The sequence below is a fragment of the Panthera leo genome, chromosome A3, assembly GCF_018350215.1.
Source record: "Panthera leo isolate Ple1 chromosome A3, P.leo_Ple1_pat1.1, whole genome shotgun sequence".
NCBI classification, from domain to species: domain Eukaryota; kingdom Metazoa; phylum Chordata; class Mammalia; order Carnivora; family Felidae; genus Panthera; species Panthera leo.
This window is the reverse complement of record NC_056681.1, coordinates 53,756,836-53,771,567: the sequence shown is the minus strand read 5'-3', so window position 1 is coordinate 53,771,567 and position 14,732 is coordinate 53,756,836. Positions and strand designations below refer to the sequence as shown.

General features: G+C 44.3%; 1 protein-coding gene across 2 annotated transcripts in view; it reads right to left on the bottom strand.

Moving 5' to 3' along the window:
- Positions 1-14,252, bottom strand: part of ST6GAL2 (ST6 beta-galactoside alpha-2,6-sialyltransferase 2) — an 84,554-nt gene extending 70,302 nt beyond the window's left edge. Inside the window, exon 1 of one of the 2 annotated variants that reach the window (XM_042931848.1) lies at positions 14,208-14,252. The gene's annotated coding sequence lies outside the window, so the exon portion shown is untranslated. Of the gene's footprint in view, positions 1-13,544; positions 13,718-14,207 lie in introns of those variants that run through there. The other variant, XM_042931847.1, reaches the window with a different exon arrangement.
- Between the last annotated feature and the right edge of the window lie 480 nt (positions 14,253-14,732).

Sequence of the window (14,732 nt, the reverse complement as noted above, 5' to 3'; positions counted from 1 at the left end):
GGTTCTAGCCCCACGTCAGGCTCTGTGCTGACAGCTCAGAGCCTGGAGCCTATTTCAGACTCTGTGCCTCCCTCTCTGTCTGCCCCTCCCCTGCTCGCACTCTGTCTCTCTTCCTCTCTCAAAAATAAACGTCCAAAAAAAATTTTTTTAAAATACATTTTTTTGCTGTTCAAACTGAATGTTTAATAGTAATTCACTAAGAGGGCCTTCAAAGTTACAACTTTGAATTACTTCAGATATTCATGAAAGGTAAATGCAGGACTTCCTGTTAGATCTATATTATTCATCACTAGTTTCTAGGAAGCCACAAAATTGTGTTTACTTTGAGGCTTACTGCCTGAGAGTAAATCTTCTCAAGGAGTCTAAAGCATTTGGGGGCGGAGGGGGTAGAACAAAGAAAAGAAAACCAAACCAATAAATAAGCAAAACACCAAACCCATTACTAAAAGCACAGGCCAAATTTGGTGCCTCCCCACACAGCCTGGAATCCATCTGAGACGAATTCCAATATCCAACGATTTTGAGTTTCCTGAAAGGTTCAACAATTGTTGGTGGGTTGGTTTGTCGCAGGGGTAGGCCTTCCTGGCTGGCACCAGATTTCCAAAACACAGTAACAGAATCTTTTAACCACATCCAGTTATCAAAAGCCATGTCTGGGACAACAACATAATTAAAAAGCGCCAAGAAACCCACTGGCATAGAAAGCCTTATTAAGCTGGCATAGCATGACTCATAAGGAAAATTAAAAGGGCTTGGGGGTGTGTAGGGATCTAAGGTCATTAAGAAAAATGAAATAATTTAAACAGATATTCAAATTTGAATACATCACTTTAAATAACAGCCATGCCCTGATGCTCTGGTGCCTAACCCTGACTTCTACCCATAGTTTTCTTACTTTAAAAGCTTCCTTTGCTTGGTGTGTGAATCCAGGGACAGATGTGAGTCTGTGCTGATGATGTGGAGATGTACCCATAGCCTCTGGCGGAGGAGGGGTCACCAGAAGGAACTGTTTGAGTGCCACAGTCAGCAGCATGACAACTGCTAATAGCCAGCACACATGAAATCATTAAAATCCACTTAACTTGACTATGAAAGCGATTTAAAGCTATTTCCGTGGGTGAGAGGAAATCCACACTTAGGTTCTTCTTTCTTTACTCCCAAGTGGTTCCTTGATCTTAAGCATATGTAAATGGAGCACGGAAATAGTTTATTCAAACGCTCCAAGCATTTTTTAAAATTCCTCCAGCTTTTGTTAAATTCCTGCAATGTTCTATTTACTGCTGGGGACCGCCAAAGGTCCCTAACTTCAACCACGGGTAACATTTTTTATTTTAATTCTAGAATGGGTTCAGAGTAAGGGAAAGTGTCCCCTTAATTAAAGGACTCATCCCAGGCATTCCCTAGCTCTAACCCAGTGTTTTGGGAGACTGCAAACTTTAAAACAAAACTCATTTAAATAGTGGGGAGACAAATGCACAGCATTTGGCACTCTAGAGGATGTGCATCTGGGAAGATACTTTGAAAATACACTAAATTCCACATAAATTTTTGTGGAATGAGTGACCCCAGACACGCACTGACCCCCCTGTCGGGGAAGGCACCTCAGCCCTGGGGGCTGTCTCCTCCAGGAAACACTGGCAGAATGAGGTCAAGGCCACACCATCAGACACACAGGAAGAAGGCACAGCACAGTGCCTTCTCCAGGCTTTCAGCTAAAGGTGTGCACCTTTCCGCTTGCACCTGGTTGGACTGATCTCAGGATAAAGGGATTGCACTTATAATTCCTCACAGACAGCTCATATTTCATACTGTCCCCGGGCTAGCAGCACCTTTCCCAGTTTTAATACCTATTCATAGATGATTTGTGGGCAGCCAGAAAAAATGCAACCCCACAACAAAATGCTGCTGAGCCCATTCGCTCTGGAGCAGCCTTTATTATCACACCAGGTGCTGATAATGTATGTAGCTCTAATTGTTAGAATGTGATACATTTATGAATCCTAGACAAAGTGCTTTTATAAAACCTCCCTGGGCAGATCCTCCCCAATTTATTTACTAATCACTTACCAATTACACGTGTCCCTTACTTGGGAATGCTTTGTTAAAGGAGGAACAAAGACGCCCAGCCACATTTCTACCACTTATGAAAAGAAATGTGAATTTCCAGTGTTCTCGGTGAGATTCACAAGAGGCATAAAGATTACAAGGTTGAACAGTTTAACTCTGATTTCCTAATATCACTAGTAAATGTGTTTCTCCAAAGTGATTAACTGCAACTCTAAAGATAATGTATGTACAGAATGGTCCACTCAGTCCATAGTCCCTTGTCTTTAGAATAGCCTGTTTATAAATGGATGGCTAGAAATGGAGGAGCTATATACGTGGGGATTTGCCTTGAAAAAAAAGGCAGAAAGGATGTCACCCTCTCCCCTTCATTTGTAGAAGTCATGTTAATGGAGTGGACAGTAGTCCTTTCAAATCTGAAATACTTTCAGCTCCGTTCATTCAGTTGACATTGATCAAGCCATCTACTGAGCTCAGTATCTTGAGATGTACTAAGGAGCTGGGGACACAGCCTCACAGGGCTGCCTGCAAGCACCTTACAGTCAAGCAGGGGAGAAAAAAAAGTAAAAGGTTAATTACAATACAGACTGGGAGGTGCAACAAAGACAAATGGTGCTATAGCACAGGAGGGGACCACACATCGTGTGTGTATGTGTGTGTGTGTGAAAGAGACAGAGACAAAGAGACAGCAGGAGGAAGAAGCAGGTCCATCCTTAAACTCAGCCTAATATAGTCAGAGACACCCTTAAAGTAGTAAAGAGGAGACAAAACTGGGGCCCAATTCAGAAGCACATGATATTCTAAAAATTCCAGGCTGGGTCCTGTATGCCATGGGGTGGGGGGGTGGGGTGGGGGAGGGCATGGCACTAAGGAGAGGAGAAGGTCACATGATCAAGCTTAGGGTTTGGAAAGATGACTCTTTGCCAATATGGACAACATACGGGGGATCGGGAGGTGAGCAAGAGTGGACAGAGGCATCTGTAAAGTGAATTCCTCATTTAAATGCTCCTTCTGCTAATAGAGCAGGGCTTCCCTCCATTTTTTCTGTAAAGTATATGATAAACAATAGAAGCTGAAGCCCAAAAAACATTTTGCCTTCCAGAAACAGTAAATGTCAGGAAAGAAACTCTGGACAATCACATGAAGTATAATCACATATTTCTGAACCACTTAAGTAGAACACGCCCAAGGGCATGCTGTACAAAAGCCAGCATTTTCAGAGGCAGGTGAGAGATACAGCTTCCTCTTTAGGAGACAGAAACCAAATCATTAGACTCTTAATGCCATGTGAGCTTCGGCTGCCAAATGCCCTGCTCTCTACCAACTGGGTTCCAATGGCATCTAGCTTTGGGTTTAAGCCAATCTCTTTGGCTTTAGGCAAATCCTGAATTTATACAATACAATCCAAGTACATCAGACTATTATTAAGCAGTCTGCCTGTTAACCTTTTTACTTTTTTAAATCATATTTCCAATTTTTAATTCTTTTCTAGTAAACGTTAAGATATCATTCTATCTTTTCTTTATATCCCTTTGAACTTTACTTTCTTTGGTACGGTGAAAACCTTTTTTCAAGTTGGTCAGTGTACCAAGTACAGGCCAGGCAACTGATGACCTGGAACTGAGTTTTTAGGTTTTTTTTTTTAGTTTTTTCAGTTTATGGATTTTTATTTATTTCCAAATAGCAATGTAGACTATCTCTAGGCAGACAAAAACTCTAAAGAATCTATATGATTTTAATCTTCCATGTCCTGCTGAATTTTTCTGAGCTAGTCCCTTAAAAAATCTAAAAAAGTCGTATTATGTAAAATATCTCATAGAACTATCCATCTATCAGTGTCCACTTACAGTATGAAAGTATGCCAAATTCACAAATCAAAGGCTAAAAGTTGCCAAACGAAACTAAATTCAGTTAGTAAAGAAAGCTTCATTTTGAAGTTTTTTTCCATAGAACTGTCCTATGTTCAATTTTATTTTTTTAAGTTTGTTTGTTTGCTTATTTATTTATTTATTTATTTAGGCAGGGGAGGGGCAAAGAGAGAGGGAGAGAGAGAATCCCAAGCAGGCTCCACACCGTCAGCACAGAGCCCAATGCAAGGCTTGAACCCACTAACTGTGAGATCATGACCTGAGCCGAAACCATGAATCAGATGCTTAACTGGCTGAGCCACCTAGGTGCTCCAGTTTTATTTTTAATAAGGGGAAATATATTAAAATATATCTTCAAGATTTAGAACATAATGTTACTAGCTTTTAATACACTTAAAAAATATTTTGATCCTGTTGTGTAGCGAATGGAAAGGAAGATCTGTAGCATCCAAGAAACAGCAAAATTAAGCGACATTTATGTTACTAACAACCTACAATTGTTAATAACAAAATGCACTTTTGTTCCATGCACAGCATGGAAGTTTCTGAACCAAGAGCAAACTTCTCAACTTTAACAGCACAACCTATATTTCATTGCTGGTTAACGCTGCTTTAACTCTAAAAAATATACATACCATACTGTTAAAACGTCATTTTGTTTAAAACTGAATGCAAGCAGGTGACACAAAACTCCTCTGTTCTGTGAGAAATCAGGATAATGGTTACCTTCTGCTGGACAGTGACCAGAAGGGTCAGGCTTCAGGGATTGTTGGCAATATTTTACTCTTTTTTTTTTTTTTTAAGTTTATTTATTTGAGAGAAAGAGAGAGAGAGAGCATGCGTGTGCATGTAAGGGAGAGGCAGAGAGAGAAAGAGAGACATAGAGAGAGAATCCCAAGCAGACTCCATGCCATCAGCATAGAGCTCAATCTCATGAACCATGAGATCATGACCTGAGCCCAGGACACCTGGGTGGCCTGGTAATATCTCATTCTTGATCTAGCTGGTTATATGGGTGTATCTGGTTTATGAAAATCCATCAAACTTTTCACTTATGATCTGTGCACAGTTGGCACTGGCTAAAGATTTAATAATTACCTTTTCTATGCAACACTTCTCTGGTTAGGAACACAGCTGAAGAAAACAAGACAGGTAAGGCAGTTGCCCAAAATCCAGAAAAAACTAAACTGTGGGGATGTCATACAGCTTCCCTCCCACGTCCCACGGACACAAGAAGCACATGACACACACAGACACATTTCGAGAGGGAGGAAGAAAATAAAAGCTCTGAAGTCTCTGGAGGAAAAAACAAGGGGCAAGTGGGGATATGGGGTACAGGTTTCTATGTACTTCATTTCTCCCCCCAGACTGCATCTGATGCCATCCATTTCCAGTTTCATACTGATTAGTGTCTGACAACCCTGAATGTTTTAGCAAATCTCTGATGGCCTATTTGATCTTCAAGGGATAGCTAAGCTGGATTCTCTGTATCTTCCTGAGACCCCAGAAGGTGGTTTAGGGGCACTGCTCCACCTCTGTCTTTTGTATTTGAGGTTAATGTCATCTGCTTCTTGGGCATACAGGTAGCTGACAAGAAGAATGTCACATGAAAATAACTGTAGTAGTGGGGCGCCTGGGTGGCTCAGTCGGTTAAGCGGCCGACTTCGGCTCAGGTCATGATCTCGCGGTCCGTGAGTTCGAGCCCCGCTTCAGGCTCTGTGCTGACAGCTCAGAGCCTGAAGCCTGTTTCAGATTCTGTGTCTCCCTCTCTCTGACCCTCCCCCATTCATGCTCTGTCTCTCTCTGTCTCAAAAATAAATTAAAAAAACGTTAAAAAAATTAAAAAAAAAAAAAAAGAAAATAACTGTAGTCTTGTGAACTTAAAAAAAAAAAAGTAAAAAAAGAAGAAAAGACATGCTCTAGACCTGTTTTGTTCAATGATGTCACTCTTCCAAGCTCCCATTCTACCAATGTATCTACCTACACGTATCTCCCATTCTACCAATGCAAGCAGTCCATGACTCAGTCACTGCTTTTTCTCTCTCTACAAACTGTCAGCACCAAATGAAGGATGCTTCATTAAAAAAAATAATAATAATAATGTTTATTTATTTTTGAGAGAGAGACAGAGCATGAGTGGAGAGGAGCAGGGAGAGAGGAAGACACAGAACCCAAAGCGGGGCTCGAACCCATGAGATCATAACCTGAGCTGAAGTCAGACGCTTAATGGACTGAGCCACCCAGATGCCCCAAGGAATTTCATTTTGAAATTTCACACAGATGAAAGAACAGTCCAAGGGACTTCACCTTGAAAAAAGATTTGCTTAGCAACTATGCAAAACAAACAAGGGGAAGATTTAATTACCTCACTGCAATCATCAATCCTTGTTTTCTTCTCTCCCTCTCTCTCTCTCTCTATATATATATATATATGTATATATATGTATATATATATATATATATATACATATGTATATATATATGGCAAACAAAAGGCACATGACCTTCCTCCTATAATTTTGTTCTATGTCTACCTTTCCCCACATACAGAATTTGAATTTTTTTCTTGAGAAAAGACTATGTGGGTTCATAGAAAATATGTACCCTGGAAAGTGAATTAATTGATCTGTGGATGCCTTTCAGTTCAACAAGGAATGATTCTAAGGAATGGCCCTCCTTCCAACCTGTAACTGGTGAGGTTGAGCACGGACCTGATGGACGACAAGCCCGGGCACCTGGCTGTGCACTGCACCAATCACACTAAGCATTTAGGGTCACCACTATGCACCACAGTCATTCCCAGACCAAATGTGTGGGCCATAATGCAGGGTCACTCAGTATATTATAAACTCATATTCATTTTCAATATGGTGTAATGAATTCAAGATAGATCTAAGTTGGGCAACTGAGAGGAAGGGACCCACTGGGGGAGATTTGGGGCAGGTGAGTTTAGTTTTGCCAGTAAAACATGCACGTCATGTATGTGATTATACTCTTGGAGTTCCATGCTATAATTGGGTTTTATATACCATCTACAAAAAACAAAGCTTCCTTGTTCCAGGAGTCTTTTGACTCTCCTTTGTGAAGCACATTGTTTAATGCAATTTAAAGCTTTTCTTTTACCCACTTCTGGTTTTACATCTAATACTATGCCTACCAGTCATGAAAATACTGGAAAACCCCCAAACCAAAAATTAATTCTGCTCTTTCAGCATTTGTATCAAACAGTAATATGAGGGGTATTACTGGGGTATGATTATAATACATTAATGGTATGTTTTAATTATGTGAAAATTACAGAGTGTGGCCAGTAGAGACATGTTTGGGTTTAACTTACGGAAGCAATCACATTATTTTCGAGTCACATTATAGACTTTTTCCTGTTACTATCAAGTCAGTTTCTGAAACCCTCCCACCTCAAATAGTTAATGAAGCAATCTATTTAATGGCTCTCTCTGAATGTTATTATAAAGTATCAAGTATTTAGTCAGACAAATTACTTAATTATTTCAACTCTCCCGGCTACTAATTTTGAACATAAGGCAGAGGAATACTGTTTGTACTGTTATTGTAAGGAGGAAAACTGCCCTTTGAAAAATGTCAATCAAATACCTACATATACATTACATACATACAGATACACAAATACTAATATAAAGTAAACCATGTTGCACTTGTCAGCTTCCTGGTATTCATTAATTGCTCCAAAAAGTACCTTATGAACCAGAGGGTATCAAAAAAATTTTTTTGAACACTTGAGCTTGCTGCTGTTTTAATTATTTTACCTAAAGTTTAAAGTGATGAGACGACATCGGGGCAACTTCAAATGGTTATCAGAGAAAGACTAACTCACACTCACTATTGGGCCAACACCAGGTTGACCCCAAACCCTCTAAAATGGCTCCACTTCTTTCACCCAGCAAGTAGCTAACTAATGTATAGGACCCCAGCATTGGTTTTCCAGGCTGCCCTGCCAGAGAGGCCTCCCTCGTGAACGTCAACAGTCAAAAACATTCTGCAAACCACCAAAGGGACCTTGAAGACGCTACTGTTGTTAAAGAATATTTACAGATACACACACTCTCACACATATACACATAGAAGTAAAAGTGTGTTTTCCCATACCTATCCTATTAATAATAAATCCAAGTAAAGCTTAAACGACCTTAAATATTTCTATCTTCACACAAGCCACTGGCAATCTGGAACATGCAATTCTCTCAGAGAGAAGTAATACAGGAAAAAGAATGTTCTTCTCTCCGTCAGAAGGCCAAGGCTCTAGGTCCTGATTTTCTCACTCAACAGTTGTGAATCCCAACAATTCATGCATAAGTATCCGAATTCAGGTTCCCACTCCAAATTACTAATGGTAAACCATATTAATGCAGGGATGCAGTCCCCCTGTATTTGCAAGTTTATGTGTGCACACATGTCTGTGCACGTGTGTGTGCGCGTGTTCTTGTTATATTTTTATTTTTTACTTATTTTTTTAAGTTTATTTATTTTTGGAGAGAGAGAGAGCAAAGGCAAAGGGCAGAGAGAGAGGGAGAGAGAAAGAGAATCCCAAGCAGGCTCCATGTTGTCAGCACACAGCCTGACACAGCGCTTGAACTCACAAACCCTGAGATCATGTCCTGAGCCCAAACCAAGAGTTGGATATGTAACCGAATGAGCCTCCCAGGCATGTTCTTTTTAATGACAGTGGGAAGGAAGGAAGGAAGGAAGGAAGGAAGGAAGGAAGGAAGGGAGGAAGGGAGGGAGGGAGGAAGGAAGTCCTCTTTTCTGTATGGGGGATATAGTTTTACTAGTTTTAAAATAGAATTTACAGAGCAAGATCCCTCTTCTCACAGTAAACCCAAATCCATTCATTCAGTCACGCACTTACAGTTCCACAGCATGACTGGGTTAACTGTATCATTCAGAAAATATGCCAATCTTACCAGTACCTTTTCTACCTGTTTGTGGTCAGAGGTACAAAGACAGGTTTTAAGCACCTAGTAATATACTTATCTTTCAGAAAAAAAAATCATTGCTACACTTTCAAGGAAGCTACTTTTCAAATTTCTTTCTGAATAATGAAAGCTACCGGATTATCTAAGAGATTTACCCTCTTCCAAATTTAATTTAAAGCTAAGTCATTTTAGAAACCACAATTACCAAGATGCAAGAACTTCTACTTGAAAAATTTGTATAATTTGAACATGGAAAACCAATTGTTTTAAATTTAATAATGCGTTTCCCTCTCGGGCTCAAAGACTAGGAGCAGCCAAGAGCAGAACATAACGTGTGAATTATAAACTTCTGAAAGCAGAAGGTTATAATCAAGATATCGCAGGATTTTTCTTTACAGTGTCTTCTCTCATGCTTTAGCCAATATATTTCTCAATGTCCCAAGAGACTACTTTCTGAGCTTCCTCTCCTCACTGACCCAATAACTTAGAGAGTAGGGATCATTTTCTCAAGTCTTTGCTTAAATTTTTCCTTGGAAATTTCACTTGATGAGAAACCCTTCATATGAGCCTGATTTTCATTAGAATACTGACTGCCTGGGATATTCTCAACTGCAGGGGTCATTTTTAGGTTGCATTTCCTGCCTTTTTCTGCTTCCAGGTTCCAGTGAATCTGCTGGCTTTGTCTAATGAGTGCCCCACCAGCCCCTTCCATCCTGTTATAAAAATCTTTCTGATCCAGCAAGCTCAGCCATGGTTTGAGACAAGCAAGCTCAAGGTCACAGCCCTTGTCTGACCCCAACAGAGACCACGAGAGGAATCATGCCTTTTCCTCCACAGAGTCTGAGCATAGTCTCAACAGCATGGACTTTGGAACACACAAACCCAGGGCTGCTTTCTCACTGTGGGACTTTTGAGGAAGGCCCTTCATCTTTCCGAGGCTCAGTCTCCTCACCTATGAAATGGGGATAACAATACACCCCAGGGTTGTGGCTAAGGTATACTGGGATAACCTATGCAGAGCAGGTGGCAGGGTATAATCCATAATAAGTCTGAAGCAATTGCTGTTATTATTCTTTGAGTTACTACTCCCTCCTGGGCTACATGGTGTTTGAAGGGATATGAAGCACAGTAACTAAAGGTGAATTCTCCTCTGAGCATGGGAATTCACTTTTAAGTATGTCAGAATATACAATTCTCAATTTCATGGAATCTCAGCATGAGGAGACACCTTGGAGAGGATTTAAGCTAAGCCTCCATTTCCCAGCCCTGGAAACCAGGCCCTGGGAAGGCTCAGACTTGCTCCAGTGACCTGTGGTGCAGGGACAGCACTCCCGAGGACTCAGGTTTGAGGGCGCCGGCCAAGAATTTCCTTTGAGGCTTCTTCACTGAGAAAGTCCAGTGCAAACTGCAAACCCAACCCTCACACCCTTCTAGCTTGTTAGAGCTGATGTCTGCCTGGAATTCAGAATTTTTTCCTAGAGAAGACCACAGGGGGCAGCAGAACCTGGAAGGGGGCACAGAGCACGTCTGTGCAGACCAAAATCCCTGAGAGAGTGGGTAGTATTTCTCTGATGCCACTTCCATCCAGAGAGCAATTCTTCCCCAAATCAGAAGGGTCTTGGCACAGTGGGATGGCCAAGAAGAACCTGCAAGTGGCCAAGTGAAGACACTGGCCAAGCAGCTGCTGGTACCCCGTTTTTACCAAAGCAGCAGGTCTAGGACCCATGCTAGTGCTGGACCAAACCACTGATAAGGACAAAGCCTCAGGAGTGCCAGTTCATATATCACATCCTTTAAACGCACGGCCGCTATTTCACCCACAGCTTGGGTGGGTTCCAAGCATTACAACTGTTCCCCATCCATCCCGGGGGGTGGGGGGGCATGGAATTTCGGATCAGGATGGGATTTGATAAGGGGCATAATAAATCCATATTTCTCTGATGCTTCTTTTTTTTCCCCCCTGATTCTTCTGTCTGTGCTCTGTGTACTTAATAATGCTTCCAAACGAATCTCTCCAAAGTAGGAAGGAGCGCTTTCAGAAAAATGACAGATAATGCTAAACAGAAAGTGTGAAGTTTATCCACTAACAGCAAGCAGCTGGGCAACTTCTAGAGCACACTCAGTTCTTGCCCTTGACCTCAACCTGTTGAGAATACTGAAAATTGCTATGTAAATGTACACCTGCACTTTCTGGATTCCAAAATTAGCATCTGATTCTATGTAATTATTTCTCTGTCAGTTGTGAACTTCATCCCATAGTTCTTTTTTGAGGAGGCTCAAAAACTTAAAACTTAACATACACCTCGCATGAGGGCACTATTTTTTGCTTAGACATGTAAACAAGTCAAATTAAGTATTTCATTTAATCTAAGCAATTAAAATTTAAGATCATATAACAGAAGACCCAGGAGGGTAAAACACATTACAATGAAAGAGAAGGTGAATATTTAAAAGACTGTCCCTATTATCAACACATAAGATATTTTTATTCAAAAGTATCAGGAATGAGGCATGAAATCTGAAAATCAACTAAGTTGCTCAAAGGGCAAATATTTCTAAGTTTTTTGGAATGCAAACCATCGTGTATCTATCTAAGCAGCAGATGCAGGAAACTGAGAATTAGTTTGTCATTTTAGGGAAGATTTAAGCGCTTGGCAAATGCTTGGATACATTCTGGACCCACAGTACACAATTGCAGTTAGTATAAGCAATAGATAGAGACTCACACAGGTAAATCATCTCAGAAAGAGAAATCTCAGGGGAAAAAAAGCTCTAGAGAAACAAGCACCTAGAGGAATTTCTCAGCAACCCCTTCGCTATTTAGCCTATCTCACTGGCTGACCAGAAATCCTTCCCGACACCAACTTAATTGTCCACCCCCTTCTTACGTGTCCTCATCAGAAACTGAGCCTAGTTGATTGACTCCCCTTCCCTGCCTAATAAATCTATTCACATATTTTGAAACATTAAGTTATCTCAGGCTTGAATCCTCCTGCCTGCATATCCTCACTTTATCTTTACTTCCTAGATGGCGTGCACAACATAAGCAACCCCCCAAATGCTGGTCTCTGCTCTGAACACTCTCCAACAGTCTCTACCTTCTGTCTGAACTCTGGGGCTCAGAATTCCACAAAGAGCTGAGGCTCCTACTACACGTTCGTCAAGAGACTTACCTCAAAACTAAGCGTCAGCTGCATTTTACAAAAAGGTAAAAAGCTAAAATTCATATCAATCACAATAAAAACTGGATCAAGAATTCCAACATGTTTGAGTGCCCCCATTTTTCACTGTGGCTGTAAAATTCAAGGCGACTGCCCTATTTTAGGTTGTTCTCCATTTTCATCATAATATTCATTCACCATTGTCATCAGCTTTTCTAAACCTTTAGTAGGAAATGCAAACCCTGGAGGGTTGCAAAAGTCTGGCGGTCAAGTTCAGAAAAATAATGGAGGAGGAAAGTGGGTAAAAATAAGTTCAAGGCCATTTAAAGGAAGTGTTAGCCCTAAGTTTGCAACAACGGGATCACACACAGCATTTCAGGTTTTGAAATTCGTCGTTAGTCACAATTATTTCAAAATGGCAAAAATATGTTGAGCAAAATTTCAAAAAGAAAAAAAAAAACTGTAAATATCAAGTAACCCGCATGAAGCTTTTTAAATACGTACAAAGCACTTTGCTCACAATGTGTTGCAAGCGCTCCAACAATACCCTCACCCAAGCAGCCAGTCCCCGTGGGAGATCAGCAAGCCCCTTCGTTGTTAGAACGCAAACGGTACAGAAAACAAAGATTGCTACCAAATATGGTTTGCGTCTCCTCCAATTTTCAATATGACCCTGCAAAAATAAGTTCACAAAAAACCAGCCAAGCATTACTTTTCTCCCAAAGTGCTTCTCGGATTATAAAACAGCTTTGAAAGTTCAGCCTGACAAAACAAATATGGTACTAGGAGGAGAGACCTGGAAGGCAACCACAAAAAGTCTCATTTAAATTCCTGGAAAGCAGGGCTTCTCCAAACACAGCTATTCAGCTCGCTTTGGAAGGCATCACTCGCTGCGAGCCACAAGTTGAACTTCACTCCCCGCCCCAGCAGCACCGTCACATCCGAAAGAGACGGGTGTTAACGTTGCTTACTCAAAAGAATTCATCAAATATCTTCTCCCTACACGGTGAAAAGTGTAACAACTTAAAAGCAAGAGTTTTCCCCCAGCAAGCGCGTAAGAATTAACACCCGGGTATTTGGGATTCTAAGGATCCCTTCTGTCCCTAAACATTATACCTACAGCAAACTAGAAACCAATAGAACACACTTTAAGCCTTAAGAAGCGCAGTCTTGCATGGGGGTGGGGTCAAGAAAGGCAATTAAAAATCTCGATTTCCTCCCAGAGCCAAATTAAATAAAATAAAAAGATCAATTTTATTGATTGAACCGCAGGAGCACAGCCGTGTCTGCCCGTCCCCAAAGCTCAAGCCCGCCGGTTCACTCACCCTCTCGAAGAATGTCCTGCTTCTCCCCCAAAACCCTCAGCGTCCCCTCACCCTCCTACACAGGTCTGGCTCCCGGCCACCGAGTCTAACTCCGTGCCGAGCAGCACACAGGCTGCGGCGACCCGAAGGCAGACGTCGCCCCACCGCCCGAGCCCCGCGCCCTCCCCTACCAACCTTCTCCGGACGCCGCGCCTCGCACCGTCCGACCCCGCGGTGCTCCGCGCTCCCCCGTCCGCGCGGCGCTGGAGACGGAGACGTGCGTGTCACATTTTATTCTCCGGCAGCCGCTCGGGCGCGCGCGCCACGCGCTCCCACACTCACACGGCCGCCCGCGGGAGCCGGGACCCGGGGCCGGGGGCGCCCGACGCGCGCCGCGGAACTTGGGGACTGCGAACGCCGAGCGCGCGGCTCAGATCCTGCTGCCGGTGGCCGCCCCCGCCTCCGCCGCGCAGCCTCCCCGCGCCACCTCGGGAGCCCCGAGCGACCCGCGCTCGCGTCCCGGGCGGCCTGCGGGATCACCTCCCCCGGGCCAGAGCTGCTCGGAGGCGGGCGGCAGCTGCGGGCGCGGCGGGTGCTCGGCCTCGGGCCGGCGCGGCGCTGCGCTTAGCCCCGCGCCGCGCGCCTCATTGTTCCCGGCAGCGCGGCGGCGGCGGCGGCGCGGACGGCGGGAGGGACCGCGGCCCCGAGCCCCGGGGCTAGGCGGAGGCTCCCGGCCCCCGCGCAGAGCTTGCGCCGCGCCCCGCCCCCGAGCTCCGCGCGTCCCCCCCGCCCGCCCAGGGCCCTCCCCCGCTCCCTCCGCCCGTCCCCCCGTCCTCCCCCTTCCCGGCCTCGGCTCACCTAGCGGCCGGGCGCCGGGAAGTTGCACCGTCCGCTCCCCGCGCCCCTGGCCCGCCAGGCGGGGTGCACGGCGGGACCCTCCCCGGCTGCGCGCCGAGCCCTGCCTCTGGCAAAGGAGCGAATGCAGACTTGGGCTGCGTGGGGCGGTGCGGGCGGCGCGGCTGCCTAAAAAGGCATGCCTCTCCCCGGCCACCGCCTGCAGCCAGCCCTAGTTCCTCCGAGGGTTACTTGCACCCGCACCGCGCTGGGCGCCCGGCGGGCACGCAGGTCCCGCAGGCGTCAGGGATGCAGGAATGTGAACGGGCTGCGAGTGGCCCCGCGGAAGTGAGTCTTTGTGTTCCCGGCTTGAACACACCTTCCCGCCGCGCCGCAGGCCGGGCTACCTGCGCAGGAGGCAGCGCCCGAGAGCCGGCCGGGTGGGGCGCGGGGGAGCGCAGCATCCTCCCCGGCCCGCTGACTCCCTTTGTTCCGCCCGCGCGGCCGCCGGCTCCTCGCTCCGGGGAGCTTCTCCGGGGCGCCCTAGGG